The sequence below is a fragment of the Canis lupus genome, chromosome 5, assembly GCF_048164855.1.
Source record: "Canis lupus baileyi chromosome 5, mCanLup2.hap1, whole genome shotgun sequence".
Lineage (NCBI taxonomy): Eukaryota > Metazoa > Chordata > Mammalia > Carnivora > Canidae > Canis > Canis lupus.
The window spans coordinates 10,451,927-10,467,771 of NC_132842.1; the positions used below are offsets into that span (position 1 = coordinate 10,451,927).

Consider the following 15,845-nt stretch of genomic DNA (forward strand, 5'->3'; position numbering starts at 1 on the left):
TTCAACTCAAGTACTCGGAAACTACCCTCAATATATGTTCAACTAGTTTTCACTATTCAAGGGGTACTAATTGTTTTAACACATTACTCTATAGCTGTTTTAGTTATACGGTGACTTTAACTATGATCCTATTTTGATTTTATGTTATATCTTGAGTTATACATGAAGAAACTCCATGGAAACAATTGAAGGAAGATGGAGAAATTAGTGCTTCAAAAGTTCTGAACTTGTGAGGATCAGTTGCATTGTTTTCCCTGACTTACAACTATAATGAAATCATGATTTCAGGATAAAACAAATCCTTAGTGAACATAGGTATAGTAATTTAAATGCTTTAAGATTTCAGTAGAAACATTGCTATCACTTATTTAGGAAAGAGTAGAAAAAAAAAATAGGTGCATTCCAATAATAAACTAAACTAATAAAATAAATTGTAGAAATATGAAAGTGTGAAATTTACATTATAAACACATTTAACATAAATTCCAATTTGAGGGGAGAATATATAAATAACACACATCGGGGTGTATATGTATAACAGACATTTTTCTTGAATATTTTTCTTCATTAAATTAATAAATCTGGGAGTGATTTCTTCACTGTGAATTTTTTTTTTAAAGATTTTATTTGTTTTCTCATGAGAGACACAAGAGATAGAGAGGCAGTGACACAGGTAGAGGGAGAAGTAGGCTCCATGCAGGGAGCCCATGTGGGACTAGATCCTGGGACTCCAGGATCAGGCCCTGGGCCAAAGGCAGCCACTTAACCGTGGAGCCACCCAGGCGTCCCTTCCCTGTGAATTTTCATAGATTCCAGATACACAGCATATTTCAATTGGCTAATGGTAAGATAAAGAGATAGAAATTAAATTCAAGGCATATGAAGGGAATAGGGTAGGTGTAAAGGTGCTGTTTCCGCAGTTAATTAACCAGGAACTGTGTTGTTTGTAAAGGATTCATGGTTCAAACTGGTTTAAGCTTTTTTGTGTTAGGATAAGTGATTTCCATCCATTTACTTCATCAGCCTCTCCCCTGAGATCCCCCTTTGCTGGTCTCCTTGCTGCTCTGCTGCCCTCTTCTCTCTCCATTGTATTCTCCAGTGACATTGAAGTTTTGCTTCCTCCAACTCTTGTCTCTGGGTCTTTGCAAATGCTCTTTGGATGCATTCCCCAAACCCCATCACTTTGCCTAATTCTGGCTTAAATATCCTCTCTGGTGGGGATCTGCCCAATCCTTGGTTTCCACTAAATCTTCTTGTTATGAGCTCATGTAACTCCCCTACTTCCCTTTTAGGAACATTATTACTCTATCTCCAAAAAGGAGATAAAATTGTCTAGTTTTGCATGTGTTTATGTAAATTATTGTTCTAATGGCTGTTTGTTTTAATGTGCTCTGCAACCCCAAAGGCTTCCCTTCTTTTCCTAGAATTTAAGGATTTCCTTATCATTTCCACATTTTAATATGTGATCCCCCCCCCCCCCGAAACATGCCAAAAACAGGACTAGGAAATCATTTACTTCACTGTGTTTTCATAAAATTCATAAATCTTGTCCCTGCTTAGGACATGTTATGAATTAATTGGTAGAACATCTATCTCTGAAGAGTTAAAGAATTGCCAACAGTGATCAAGCCTGCACTCTCTCTGGCTCTTGATACGGTGTTGACAGCCAAGCAAAGAGCTTCTTCAATAAATCCACTCTCATATTCAAGTTTTTCCAGATGTGAGAAGTAATTAAGTCTTTGCATTTGTTGAGGCCTTGTATACTTTTCAAGAGGGAACTGGCAGCTGTGGTGAATTAACTCTGCTCCAGTGCATGTGTATGTTGTGTGTGTGTGTGTTTGTGTGTGAATGTACATATATACAAGCACACAGGTGGCATTTGCCAGTAGTCAAGCATGATCAGACCTGAGAACAAAATAAAACAAAAAGCTAATTTCAATAAACACCAATTTTTTTTTAACACCAAAAATTTTATAGTTATATTTCACAGTTGAGAGCCAAGGGCTTTGTCCGGTGATACCTTCTCCCTTTCTATTTTTGCCAAATGTTGAAGGAAAGCAATGAGGATAATTAAATCATTTGCATCTGTTAAGGGATATTAAAAAAAATGGTGAGGGATCCCTGGGTGGCGCAGCGGTTTGGCGCCTGCCTTTGGCCCAGGGCGTGATCCTGGAGACCCGGGATCGAATCCCACGTCAGGCTCCCGGTGCATGGAGCCTGCTTCTCCCTCTGCCTATGTCTCTGCCTCTCTCTCTCTCTGTGTGACTATCATAAATAAATAAAAATTTAAAAAAAAAAAAAATAAAAAAAAATAAAAAATAAAAAAATAAAAAAAATGGTGAGATCACGATTCTCATAAAACAGAAAATGAACACATTTAAAAGATTTTAACTCATTAATGAATGAGGGCACCAGTAAGATGTTAAGACTGGTTCAAAGGTGAATTTGGAGAACACGCAGAAATGAGTAATAAATTGCTGAAATGAATTTAGAAATAAAGGCAAAAAGCTCTATTGACAAGACAGTAATCAATTGCTTTTCCCCAGGACACAATTAATTTGCATTTGTATGGATAAAGCGTCATTAGCATTGTTATCAGTTTTTAGCATTTTATGGTCTTGTGAAGCAGTTCAAAGACAGCAAAAGACCAAATTAGCCAGAAGGTAACACTAGATAACACAGGAGGTAATTTTTTTTCCAGTTTCAAAGTCTTTCGCAATTTTTCCTGAGACATCTCACACAAAATTCTAGGAAAGGGATACTTTTAGGGATAGCTAAGCTGTTTGATTGTGCCTGGCCCTTTGGTTCTGGTTACAAGGCTTACAAAGGCCAGACCTTGGGCTTCTCCCTGGGGGAAGGCTTGTGGAAGTGACTATTAGCTTCATTGTTCTGCTGAACTGAGGTCTCAAGTAAGCAGTGAATTAAACCAAGGTCCTTCAGTTCACTGGATGCTTATGTTACTGTAGATTCTCAATGAGAACTGTCCCCGCCCCGCCCCAGTCAGTACATCTGGAAGAGTACTTTTGGTTTTGGCATCCCAACCACACCCAACTCAGAAATTGTGCCAAAAAATAATTTGCAGTTTCTTGTTCCTCTCCTCCAATACCTAAAGTTTAGTCATATAGCTCCCACTTGTGAATAGGATCTCTATTTGTGAAAACAGGAATATGAATACAGAAAAACCATTCTTTTAAATCTTATTTTAATGGCATAATTAGTAATGGTGACAATAATTCAGGTTGCTTTGTATTCTTTTGATTTCTAATTAACAAACAGTAATGAAATGGCCATTAAAAAGGAGAAGATGGGCTTAATGAATGTAAATTGTAAAAATAGATTGGGCTAATATTAAGCAGAGCTCTTGTCTTTTATAAAGAAGACAAATTGCTCAAGAGAGCTTACATTTCTGGTTTGAAGAAACTATTTCATCCCCTCATCTACTAGTAAAGTTCTCTTTTGGACAGTTGCCAAATAATGAGGAACTATGTGAGGCAAAAGTAAAATGACCAGGGGTTCAACTGAGAAACGAGAACCTTCTAGGAGATAGTCATAAAACAACAACAACAACAACAAAAACAAACCAAAAAAAACCCCCAAAACCCCAGGCAACTGAAAACGAGTGTAACTGAAAGACTGCCAAGACAGGCAAACAAGTCGGATGAACTAATTCCTCTCTCACCTAACCATTCTGGGGAATATTTTGTAATAAGAACTGTTGAATTAACTTTTAAAGTGGAAAAATTCACCTTATCTCTGGAAGCTTTCCTCAACTCAGAACTGAATCTCCATCTATTTTAATTATTATGGATTTTCATTTGCAAGTCTCTCATCTCCATGTTGGCAAAAAGCACATGTTCTATCACTATCAAGAAAAGAGGAAGAAGGGCAGGTGGCTTAGCCTGTTAAGCGTCTGCCTTTGGCTCAAATCATGATACCGGGGTTTGAGCCCCGAAATGGGCTTCCTGCTCAGTGGGGAGTCTGCTTCTCCCTCTCCCTCTGCTACCCCCAACTTGGTGCACCCACGCTTGCTCTCAAACAAAATCTTAAGAAAATAAAACTTCTGTATTGTAATATGCAAGTTAGCCCTTATCTTTAGGCTGTTAGGCGGTATGAGACCCTCCGGCCTTTAAAAACATATTGATGGTATAGTGTCTTACCCTTTCAAATGAGAAGGCCATTTCATATCAAGTGCTTTTCCTGGAACTGTCTACCTTTGTGGGATAGTTGCAAAATCTTGTGTTTCTAAGCTTTGCTATTTTTAAAATCTTTGCTTTTAATAACTTCTGGCAATTTGGTTTTTCTCTTTAACTATGGAGAATTAGGGTGGAGAGAGATTTAAAATTTGCCTTAGAGGATGTGGGAGAGCCGTAGCTGGAAGTAGAGGGTCTTGCCATAAGTAATGGGATCCCCACATTGGTCCCATTCCATATGAGGGCATGGGTAGAGTGCTAACATATGAGGTAGACAACATATGTGAGGTACACAATAAGTAAAAGGGTCTGCAATTATTAAGATACTCCCTTATTGGGGTGCCCCAAAGTGAAAATATATATTAAAATAGAACATTTAACCTTAGGTTTAAAGGAAGAAAAAGAAGGTGGTAGGAAATTTTGAAACATGATAGGTATCCACGAAAAACTTTTGTCTTATTCCCCAAGTTGCATTTAGGAGCTACCGACAAGAGAGCTTTGCTGTGATAATGTACAAGGCTTAAAGTGTTTTAAAGAAAACTTTACGTGAATTTTATATTATACTTATAAGTGAGAGGAAAAAAAGATATATTCAATCAAAAGAAATATAATGTATGCAGTTTGCCAAACAATCCATTAACGAGTCCATCCAGTACATCTTGAATGTTTTTTTTTTTTTTAATTTATTTCTTGTCTTAGCACAGAGTATGCTTTACTCACCATTACCTCCCAGCACCAAGCTTAGTGCCTGACAGAGCAACACTTATTTGAATGAATGAACATAAAGCTCTGGTTAAGTTTTGGTCTCGGTATTCCATTGAGTAACTTTGTGAATGAGACAAATAATTAATTTCTCTTGATCTTAATTTTGTCTTCAATTTTGTCCTCTGTAAGAGAGGGCTTTTAGTAAGATTGATTTCTTAAGGCTCCCTCTGGCTTTAAAATTCTGACTGTAACATCCACAAATGAAAAATTTGTGTTTACGTTACATATGGTGTTTGGTTTTGCTTTCAGAACTTCTGTGCATAATCTCAACAGGTTATTTTCTTCCAGCACAGTGGAAAGTCAATAAAAACTTATTGCATAATGGGAAATGAGAAAAAGCAGCCATTGAAGTCCACTGAAGACAATTCACCAAGGGAATAGATGTCACCGTGAGCGACACAAGTCATCTTAAGTAGCTTTGGTGAGATTTTTCTCCCCACGCTTCTAGAAGTTTGCTAGAAAACCTTATAGAAGTTCCTCTTCCCTTTTTCCAAATGAAGATAATATAATAGATCTTCTATAGAATATTAGAACAGTCTTTTGGCAAAAGAGTTGAGGGAAACAGAATTCACACATTCTGCTCCTTTATGGAACAAATATAACATACAGAGAATTTCCTTGTAGAGTTCTCTACACAGCTATGTTTAAAATAACATAGTTGTTATTTTAAAAGTAAAGGTTTCCAAGTTCCGCAGCCTTGGGGGACTTCTTTTTGGCATTTTGCTAGTAAGCAGAATATGGGATGCCATTAAGTTAGCCTGAATCATTTCATGAAAAGACCGACAACTGTTTTAGAATACAACAGTTTTTCAGAGTAGGATAATATTTCCCTAAGTAATAATTCACAGAAGAATGTTAATTTTCTGGAGCATTGGATATCATTAAAAAATGGTAGGAAGGTAAATAGGTAGATTAGATCAGACTAAGTGAATAGGATTTCATGTTTCAGAAATGTTGGATTAAGAAAACCTAAATAGTTTTCTCGGTTGTGAGTCTTCTTGGAGCTTCTGATTTGTCATTAGGTGGTGTGGATCTCTAAGTGATAGGAGTTGAGATGAACATACAGGCTTTTCCAAATACATTTTGCTTAAGAAACCCCCTTTCCTCTCTAGAGTATTCTGTGGAACTGTAGCCTCATGGAAAACAATTTGAGGAATAATCTATAAATAAGATTGTTTAGAATATTTTTTGGTCAGATTTTTAGTTTAGGCAAGGCTGAAACAATTAGGAAGAAAATTTAAAACTAGATATGATATCAAGAGAAAGTTGCATTATTCTTGGCTACTTAGAATAATGTATTTGGAATAAAGTTGTATTTTATAATTAGTTTCATTGTTTACCATAGGGTATTTTTTTATGTCTCACACTGATATTATGATTTTGTGAAAATTAATTTACCCTAGGTTGGAGTAACCAAACTGGTATATTGTGAATTTTATAGAGCCTTATTATTGCCTAAATTGACAATTAAGGATTTTTTTGAGAAATGTATTTTTAATTATATAACTGATGACACATACTACATTATCAGTATAGTTATAATTTATTTTTCCAAGCATGTAGAGGAATATATGAAGAGTAAATATTTTATAGTATAAAACCCAGCAAACTTGTGTAAAAATTGACACAATGGGCAGAACTGGAAGAGCATGATTATTATTATTTTTTGAAACAATGATGTTTCTAGAATTCTTAAATGATATATCAACTTATGTTAACTGCAACTTCTTGTGTTTAATGATATTTACAATTAAAATAATACAATAGCAATATAAGGTTAATGGTCATAATTAACTCAGAATTGATTCTTTAAAGTGGTTCAAATGACTTTTCATAGTAAATTACTAGACTTTAATCAGCTAATTTAAAGTTAGTACTTTTTAGAATGTGGGAAGTATGTGTTTTTCTCATAAAAAATTTAACTTAGGTTAACGAAATGAGCTTGAATGATCTGGATTCACTATATAAAATCAGAGATATGTCTGATGTTCCAGCACAAACTTTATTTAGACGGAGTTGAGAAATCTTTGAGATAACAGGCTTTGGACTATGCTATCTTGAGTGTTGTAGCGGAGTCATTTTCCCACCATCTTTAAGTCTCCTTTAAACTGTGTTATGAATGAATTAAATTAGTGAAATATAAATACATGGTCTCTTTTGGATTTCTTACCCAGTTTAGAGAATGTTGACTTTAAAAGGTCACAAAATCGAATTTTGCCTGAGAGTGGTATTTCCACTTGGAGGCTAGCCCTGGCTGACCTCTGCAATCCTGTCCATCCACTCACACATAGTTGTGATAAGAGGGTGAAGTGTGAGCTAAATAGAGATGAGGCCTGGGCAAGGTCATTTCTGCCAGAACACCAGAGGCTCCAAGATCTCAAGGGTGCTATAGTACAGAGAAAGGTACTGTACTCGTGAAATTAAAAAAAAAAAAAAGAAAGAAAAGAAAAGAAAAGAAAAAAAGAAAAAAACCCTATCCATAAAGAGTAAAAATGAGGGTCCCTGTGTTTGAGGATGTAAAAGATGAAACTGAAGAGGGAAAAACAGAGGAAGAAGAAGATGAAGAAGACATGGTAAGTAGGAATGGGCCAGCTGAAGAAGGGTATTTGTTCCTCTAAGTTGATCACTGGAAAAAAATGTTTCCTTTCCTTTCTTTTCTGGACAGATATTCTTTAAGCCTGTTATTGAAGACCTAAGGATGGAATTGGCCAGAAAATGCACCAGACTCATTAGTGATGTAAGTGGGCTTAAGTAATTTTTGTCTGATTTGTGCACTGTGTATGTGGCACTATCATGTCATAGAATCATCTAGTTGGGGAGAAAACCCTGCAGTCATCTGTTAAAACACAATTATTTTCCAGATCATGGAACTAAGTCCAGACACTTTCGTGGATTTCCTCAAGGTCACCAATACAGAGAATTTCTGTAGGAAGAGGTCTCCAAATTCTTAATCCAGAGTGCTATCCCTTATGAATTTCACTCTAGTGTAAAATCGTAAAACATTGAAATTTCAGAGTGCATTCCATGTGTGAACTGCAAAGCCTTTTAAAATTTGTTTGGTGGTGTAATTTGTTACGGGAGGATCTCTGTCTAAACCAATGGTTTTTAAAAAAAAAAAACATTTTGGGTTTTTTTTTGAGGACTGTGATGAATGCAGTAGTTTTTGAAACCAGGAAAAAAAATATGTGTGTGTGTGTGTGTGTATATATATATATATATATATATATATATATATATATATATATGTAAACATGTGTACATACATATATATACACACACACACATACATAACATGTATTGACAATTTTGGATTCATTAGTTACTGAACTACATAGTATGAACCCTGAACTAGATGATGATATTATTAGCAAAAAGGAGCATTTTTCTCCTGGTTTTTTCATTAACTGGGATCAATTTATATCATATCTCCAGGGAATCCTAGAATTGTGGAATTATGTGTGTGTTTGTATTTATATATATATGTATGTGTATATATATATGTATGTATATATATATATATTAGTAATTATGTACTGATAAACCAGTAAATAGGTAAACTAGAATTCTAGAAAGTTTTAGATACTCCTCATTAAAACAATTGTGAGAGAATTGCTGGTGCAGAGGAGAGATGACTCCTGAAAAGTGAATCAGGCCTGGGTCTGGAAAGAAGGGAACACAACACTGGCCATTGATTTAACAGTAAGATTGGGGCAAGTTATATAACAGGACTGGCCTTGGTTCCTCTATTACAGTATCATTAAGTAATGGTAATGTATCCGAAAGGTTTGGTAAGTATCTTGCCTGGGTCACACGGTTAAGCAGTAGGGAGGATTGAAACAAAGCTCTCTCTCAGCCTTAGCCATTCTGCTGTGTTTGCTCTTATTGTAGATTTCCCTGCAAAGTTTATCTTAGCCTTACTATTATCGATTACACTAATATTGGTAATAGGAATGCTACCATTTAAAACCTGAAGTTTCATAACTCCAGAGATAGTACCTCTTCTAGTGCTATTATGTTTTTTATTAAAGGGTAATTGTGGATGAGCTAAATTATATAAACCGTTGGAACCAAAGTGGCAACTTCAGTGAGTAGATGATTTTGTTGGAGTTGTTTTGGATAAGGTCATTTTGCAGTGACTGTAAAACCAACCTTATGGTGAGAGGCGTGGCCTTTACCATTTGCAAAAGCCAAAGCCGTGTTATTTCTCTTCCATGTAGGAAAAATCAAATATGTGGGAGTCATTTCTGTTTTTTATAGATTTCTGCTGCATGGAATGTCTGTACTACTTAAATATTTAGATCGCAGACTGTGGCCTGATTTATATCTGTGTACATGTTCACTATTTGTTTCAAAATAGAATTCCATACTTTTTAAGATACTGGTTTAATTTTTGAAATTTGTATATTTACCAGTGAAGAGGCTGAACAAGTAATTATTTTGTTTCTAAAACAAAACTGAAAAGAGGAGTTTGTACAGTCATTTTATTTTAATTTTTATTTATTTTAATTTTTATTTATTTATGATAGTCACACAGAGAAAGAGAGAGAGGCAGAGACATAGGCAGAGGGAGAAGCAGGCTCCATGCACCAGGAGCCCGACGTGGGATTCGATCCCGGGTCTCCAGGATCGCGCCCTGGGCCAAAGGCAGGCGCTAAACCGCTACACCACCCAGGGTTCCCTGTACAGTCATTTTAAAAACAAATTTTAATTTACACTTTCTGGAAGGATTTTATGTAGTGGACCAAATGGAAGTTTTAGTTTTTAGAAGTTTGGTTGAAAAGGAAGGTATTTATTAAGTACTAACTGCTTTATTCACTGTCAGTGTCATCAGTTTTTTTATATGGAGCCCATGAATTTAACGGTTGAAGTTCTCATGGCAGTTATGTTGTCTGCATTGCCAGATGGTTGTCTAAAATGTGTATTGGAGTTGCATTGGTCACGGAGCTAAAACAGATACGAAAATGGACAAGTGGTCGCACAGAGTTAGTTTGGGAGTTCCAGTTGAGGTCCTCTCCTGCTACTGACAGTGCCCCTTGGTCAGTGCCCACATTTCATTTAGCCCAGGGGCCCTTGCCCTGGTCTCAGACTTAAAGACAAACCATCAAGTCTGTTTGTTTTGTTTTCCAATCCCTTGTATTCCAGAGGAGCATCTGTACGTTTACCTGAGCCTTTCTGTCTGTTGGGTGGCAGTGTGTTTTAGCCCATGTCCCCAAGTGAATGTGGTGCATCGTTTGCCTGTCTGCACCTTGAAGCCCTGAGAAGCGGCCTTGCGTTCTGTTCACTGAACCACACAGCTGGAGAGCCACACACCTGGGGTTTGAAACAACATCTGCCTGATTCCCTGGCCATCATCATGTGGTTCCTCTCCTGCCGTGTGCCAGGCACCCCAAGTATATGACTGTACTGTACAAACTTACATGGGAATGGTCTAGAGATGAGTCCAGGGACTTAGAGTTCTCCGTAGAAAAAAACCATATGTTTTTTCAGGTCAGGTGGCTTCACTTTGGGAAATCAGTGTGAGGTATTTTTCGTTCCACCTGATTTCTGCCTTTCACTTGGCCTTGCCTGTATTGTGGGGTTTCCCTCTGCATAACTCACTTCCCAAAATTAAAAGACACCTGGTCCTCTAGGGCCGCCTCTTTTATTTTTCTGTTAACCACGTAATGCCTTTTATTTCCCCAGATATTTTCTCTCTGTCTCTCTCACTGGGCTTCTTGGTCAACTACCTAATAAATTCCTTGAATAAGTCAAACCCATCAACTATATCGAGCCATCAGTATCGTGGATCTAGTGGCCTCTTGTCAGGTGGTTATAAAAAGTATTAGGTTAAGGGGGATATTTTTGTATGTTTCTTGTAAATTAGGCATCAAGAGTTTCTGCAGAGTGAGTTTGGCCACATCTGCATGAGGTCTGTGACATGGTGTTTTAGTTCAAACCTTTTGAGGGTGTTCACTCACATGGCAGCAGGAAGAACGCTTTTCAGGCAAATGAACATTGTTTGTGGTGGGTAAATCCTTCTGGTGCTAAAAGCATTAGATTCCATGGCTATCCCTCCAGAGAGAGCTCTGATTGTGTTAAGAGAACCTGGGTCAGCAGCCTTGGCTATGAGTGCCCCCCGCCCTGTTAGCACATGGTGATGGGGCTGCAGTTCTTTCTTCCAGGGTTCAATGCATTGAGCCAATATGGCTCCATTTGAGAAAAAACTTTTGATACTTTTGGTTAAGAGTGCCTGTAAAAGGAGGGGCCCCTGGGAGTCTCAGTTAAGTGTCTGACTTTGGCTCTGGTCATGATCTCAGTGTCCTGGGGTCAAGCTCTGCATCAGGCTCTCCCCTCAGTGGGAAGTCTGCTGGTCTCTCTCCCTCTCCTTCTGCCCCTCCTCACTCAAGTAAATAAAATATTTCAAAATAAAATAAAGAGTGCCTGTAAAAGGAAATATCCTCAGACATTTCTATATCTGTCATCTAAGTTCAGCCATTAGTTAATATCAATGAAAGAGAGAGGACTATGAGAGGAAGCACCTCTGAACTGATTTGACTCTAATTGTAGTTAAGGCATAGTTGGGATTAACAAGTGTGGTCAGAGCAGAAGGTAAATATTTGGGATATCTTACTGATTATTAAGTCATCAACTGTGCCTACCCCCCCCTTTTTTTCCAATTAGAAAGTGACATGGATAGTATCTCAGTAATGAGTTCAGATGGCCACAAGTGACAGGAAAAGCCTAGCATAGAGCCTTAATATATAGGTGGGATTTTTTGTTTTCACATCATGAAACATGGAGGTAAGGGATCCAGTTTTGATGCAGTGCATGTTCTCCGTCAGGTTCCTTTCCTTCTGTTTTGTCATCATTCGTATGGTGACTTACAGCCTTGAGATGACCTCACTGCAGCTGTATCCCTGTGACTGCAGAACAGAAAAAGGTGAAAGGGCAAAGTATACAAGGCTCTGCCAGCAGGGTTCTCCCCTTCATACCAGAAACCAGGAACACTGCTGGGAAGACTTCTGCAAATGTCCCGTGGCCAGAGCTGGGCACCAGAGGAGGCCAATGGTTGGCCAAAGGGAAGGAGAACACCATACCTGACTTAGAGGAATTCATCCTCTGGGGTTGGGGCAGGGGCCTGGCTACTCTCATAAATAACATTCAGGTTCTGTTCTTAGGAAAGAAGCAGATGGCATAGGCAGTCTATCCAAGAAATATGACGTGGCTGTGTTAAGAAGTGGCTGTTTATTTAGTAGATTTTATTTCACCTAGGATTTTGTGTCCTTCATCGATGTAATTTCTATCCATCTATCCTTTTCTATTATTTTGGTATAGGAAGGCTAACAAGATGTGGCATTCTTTATACAAAAATTTAAGATCATTTGCTTATTGTCACTCATGTTGTAATATCCATTGGAAATATAATAGGAGTGACAATAAGCAAATAATATGTGTGTGTGTGTATCTTTTAAATAAAGACCAAAGAAATGACTGTAGATGCCACTTACGACTGAACTATTTGCCTGCACAGTGAAGGAAGTAAATACTTCACCCTTATCCTGTGCTCTCGTCCTGAACATTCTGCTCAGGTCAGAGCTTATCGGGGGCTCTGTGGCCAAGCACATACCTCTGCAGTCAAGAATGTGACTGCCAGGGGAAGAAGATAGTGGCAAAAGATAAAAATAATGAGCCAAACTTAAGCCTAATGATAGGTTATTTTCTCTCACACTTAATTATATAACGGGGATACTTTTTTTCTCCTTATGATCAAAATAGCCTACTATTTATCATACTGCCATTAACGGTTTAATTACTAGTGACTGAGGAGGGTGATTTGCAGAGCCCTAAAATTATGGCTAATCTCCGAGAAGAAAAAAAAGTAATTTAGTGCTCAGATAAGATAAATATGTTCCAATGTTGATTTCATGAATAAAGCAAATGTTTAATGTGGTAGGCGTCTAATACCTAAGAGTCACAGCAGTGAGATACAGTATTTTGCAGTAACTTTGCTTAGTTATGTTCATATCTGGTTATACCTCAGGTTGAATTATGCCCCTCAAATCAGGTTTACATGTAGTAAAATCTCTATGTAATGTTAGTATGCAACATCGATGTTAGTCGTGTCCTTTAAGAATCAGGTACATAGTCAACTAAACTTCACTTTTAGGTTATAATTAGGGAGACCACGTAATTTATCATCTGAACTGGGACATTTTTTTCAGCATAAGTATTTACAGTGTTGGGTACATAAACATGACTTTATTACAGGGTCATATAACTTTTAGCAAATTACCTTCATCCTCCCAACTAGTCATAAATTTTGCCTCACCAGTTTTTAGATTGGGTGGCAATTGCATGAGAGCGGGATTATATTTTAGGGCTTTGTCCATGGTTCCTGACTGCAGCTCAATGTGTTCATGCAGGGTCTCCCCCCAGAGTAACAATTCTGGCCTCTGCTCAAGGGGAAAGGAGTGACTCCTTTTACTCCTGAGTTTGAGAGAAAAAATGAACATGCTCAGCTAGGGTTCTCTGGACTTCTCTTGTGCATCTGCCCACCATTGCATTCTGGAATGATCTTCTCCACCACACGGCAAGTTTCTGAGACAGAGTTTGCCCTTGTTGGGGGAGGGGAGGCAGATGGGGAGGCCTCTGGGGAGGTGCTCATAAATTGGGTAAGTTTCACTTGAGCAGAATTAATTAGTAAAGGAAGCTCATCGTGGGTACAGTTTGAGCCCCTTCTTCTAATCCATCATTAATAGGTAGTGTTGCTAACAGTCATCGCTACCTGTTTGATTTCTGCTTCTACTTCTTAATTGGTTACATCTGTCCTGATGACTACTTGTCTTAAACCTAGAGGTAGGCAGCTATGTTTCTGTTTGATTGTAGGCTTACCTATTGAGTCAGTGGCTTGAAAGTAACAACACACTAGGACACTTGTCAAGTGAAATGAAAGTGTTTAATAATTACGCTGAGCAAGCTGGGCAGACAGGACTTATAGTCAATGTGCGTCCACCACACATGATCCTTGATGATAACAGGACTCTTATCTGAAGAACAGTCTTGTGTGTGTGTGTGTCTCATCACCTTTGTGGTTTTGTGCTAAATATCCATTTATTTAATTTGGCTGCTACTGAGCATTGTACCTCACTTGAGTATTTACTTCAGAAAACAAGACTTTGAGTAACACTTCTGCTCAAAAAGGGAGCATTAAAATTGTTTTTCTTCTTTCTCATCTTATGTAAATTATTCTCTCTTTTAGATTCATTATAAAGAAGAGTATAAAAAGTCTAAGGACAAGTGTACATTTGTGACCGACACTCCCATGCTAAACCATGTAAAACATATTGGTGCTTTTATTTCTGAGGTAAGGCATCAAAACATGCCAAATGGTTTGCATTTTCATTTCCTATTTTCATTTCCTGTGCATTAAAATTACAGAATAATATTTTTGAGAGTGCCACTAAGTATTGGTAATATCTACACAATTATGTAATTATGTGCGCAATGTCAACTGTATGGTTGATATATTTTATTTCACATGTCTATATTTTGACTCCAAGTCTTCCATATTTCTATAGGATTACTCTTGAAAAGATATATTTTATTTGATAAGTGGAATGTACTGGAAAAATAGTTTTAGAAGTTCCATTATTTTACTTCCTAATAAGTATATTAGACATAAATTGTTGAATATCATTTTGAAAATAAGTAAAATTTACCAGCTGACTCTATAAAATGTGATATCTTTGGTAAGTAATTTTAAATCAATTTAAACTACTTTTGAGTAGGATCAGTTCAACAGAGACACTTATTATGAAACCACAGAGAAATGCACTCCATTCATTTTCTAGCTGAAAAATCTTATAGTCTCTATCTGAGAGCATTTGAAACTGAAGATTATGCTGCATGGTAAAGCATCATGTTAACAGCGCTTTCTGTGAGGAGGCTTTTCTATAGTCTGTGGCTAGATCACGTAGATAAGATAAATTTGAAAAAAAAAAAAAGGATGAGTGAAACAGTATTGTAAGTGACTGACCTCTAGTGTTGCATAAGTTACCTTGGAAAAAGATCAACATGATATTCTCAGGATTACTTCCAGACATGAAAACATTTCGAGGGAAACTGGCAAATTTTCTCTTACTGAGTACCCACATCTAAAGAGTTGTGAGAACACAAGGTTCACACAGGGTCTATGCTCGATAAATATGCACTCAAATCTAGTTGGGAGTGGGAGTAATATTACAGTATGGATAAATGTACTTTGGTTGGTTTGTGTTAGCTTTTATTGCTCCTGTGCAAAGACTTTTTTGATGTTTTTCATTCCTAATTGATTCTTTTTCCTGAAGGAGTTAACTGCAGAGCAAAGAAAGGAAGAAAAAAGTAACACAATCTATTGTGTTACTTTGAACCTAATATCCCTAAGAGAAATGGTGAAAGAGCGTTTCTCTTTATTAGTAATGAATTTTGGGGAGCACTTCGAGACAGTGCAGATTGGAGGTGAGAAGGCACAGAAAGAGCAAAAAGATACCCTCGCCCCCTGCGCGACCCCCCAACCGCTGCAGTCAGTCGTGGTAGAAGGAGGTTACAAAGATTTGAATATAGGAGCGCTGTCCTTGCATTCAGGTTCTAGGCAGTACATTCTAACAACTTGTATTTTCTGGAACAACTCAAATGTCTCGTTTTTCTCAGATTTTTCTTTGCGGATCAAACAGCCAAAACTCTCAATATATACAAACAGATTTTCTTTTAAAAATGTGCATAGGTTATAGAAGAGTAGTCATTATTTTCTTGAGCGTCTCATTTAAAGCTTTTTATGTAATAAATTGGATTTATCTCTCTTCAGAATATGTTCTTCAGTCCAGTATCTAAGGTTAAAATGGTCTTCAGGTTTTTAAATTAATTCTGTTTCTG

General features: G+C 37.3%; 1 protein-coding gene across 10 annotated transcripts in view; it reads left to right on the forward strand.

Annotated features, from left to right (window-relative positions):
- The window catches only part of NEBL (nebulette), a 341,680-nt gene that overhangs the window by 226,627 nt on the left and 99,208 nt on the right, over nucleotides 1–15,845 (forward strand). For 5 of the 10 annotated variants that reach the window (XM_072825440.1, XM_072825446.1, XM_072825447.1 and 2 more), the window contains exons 1-3: nucleotides 7,005–7,528; nucleotides 7,621–7,692; nucleotides 14,194–14,298. The exons of 2 other annotated variants lie outside the window; for them this stretch is intronic. The gene's annotated coding sequence lies outside the window, so the exon portion shown is untranslated. Of the gene's footprint in view, nucleotides 1–5,243; nucleotides 5,377–7,004; nucleotides 7,529–7,620; nucleotides 7,693–14,193; nucleotides 14,299–15,845 lie in introns of those variants that run through there. 3 more of the 10 variants (XM_072825442.1, XM_072825444.1, XM_072825443.1) reach the window with 2 other exon arrangements.